General features: G+C 47.1%; 1 pseudogene; it reads right to left on the reverse strand.

Annotated features, from left to right (window-relative positions):
- Positions 1-539: 539 nt before the first annotated feature.
- On the reverse strand, positions 540-966 carry LOC136164209 (CDC42 small effector protein 2-like; annotated as a pseudogene).
- Between the last annotated feature and the right edge of the window lie 366 nt (positions 967-1,332).

Below are 1,332 nucleotides of genomic sequence, written 5' to 3' on the forward strand. Positions count from 1 at the left end.
GGGCAATAAAGAAGTGTTCATCTCTGGCATCCTGTGGGTTCCCACACAGGCATCTTCATAAAACATGCAGACACTACTCTGCTGAACTTTCAAATGAATAGAAATGATCATTGTGCTTGTGAGTCTCACACCTTCCAAAATGTATACCCGTATGTGCGCTAAGCTTCTTCAGTCACATCTGACCCTCTGTGACACCGTGGACTGTAGCCCACCAGCTTCCTCTGCCCACGGGATTCTCTAGGCAAGAACACTGGAGCGGGCTGCCAGGCCTTCCCTCAGGGGATCTCCCTGACCCAGGAATTGAACCTGCGTCTTTCATGCCTCCTGCATTGCAGGTGGGTTCTTTACCACCAGTGCCACCGGGAAGCCCCAAAGCATGCATAAACGGTGACAGATTAACAAGAGCAGGTCTTTGCGCACCAGTAAGACCATATGGCAGAGGGGCTGGAGGTGGAAAGAGAAAAGTGAGGGGGCAGTGCAGAACAGTGCTAACATTCACAAAAAACATCTTGGTAAAATCAGATCCACATTCATAAAAATCAATAATTAAGCCATAATCCAAAGAACTCTGTCCACGAGTCCAAAGGCACATGTGCCAGCAGAAGGAAGTGCAGGCTTGTTCTGACCAGTTTCTTCAGAGCAGAACAGGAGCATGTCACTGGAGTGATCACAACAGGGTGAAGAAGACACCCATCACACCTTGGAGGAGAGGCCCAGGGCTGTACTGTCTTCACGTCCATGAGCTGCAGCTGCATTGTGACAGCCACAGCACCCCCGGAGCCTCCCTGGGGCCACATCTGGTTCTGAACGGCGCTCCCGGAATTCATCCCACTTCGCAGGTCTCCTGGCCCCACGTGAACTGTGTGCACAAAGTTTGTGGTCTCCCCAGTCATGCGTCAGTCAATCCGCTGGCCCCTTTTAGATTGAAAGAATACAGCAGTTGAAACACAACCACAATTCACTCATGTTTATAGTCCAAGTTATAAATGAGCACCAAAGAAGATGCCAAATCTCAACTCAGGAAGCTTCACAAAGCATGCTTCTCAATATGATGAACATCCAATGATGCCAAAATAATTTTATTATTTCTCTGTGTTTTTGTTTCTGAAAGTCAAGCAATTTTTGTAGTCAATCTAATAAAGAAAAGGTCAGATTATTTCCTTTCTTTGCTTCTGGTTCTACAGAGACTCGTTTCTGAACCACCAGGAAAGGTATAAAAATGTGTTGCCTTGACTTATGGTCTTCACAGGTAGTCACTCACTCCTTGTCAACAGAGCTATCTCTGGGTTGAGAACGTTCCATATTATGCATACAGATGACTGCAGACGCACT

Source organism: Muntiacus reevesi, chromosome 3 (genome assembly GCF_963930625.1).
Source record: "Muntiacus reevesi chromosome 3, mMunRee1.1, whole genome shotgun sequence".
Lineage (NCBI taxonomy): Eukaryota > Metazoa > Chordata > Mammalia > Artiodactyla > Cervidae > Muntiacus > Muntiacus reevesi.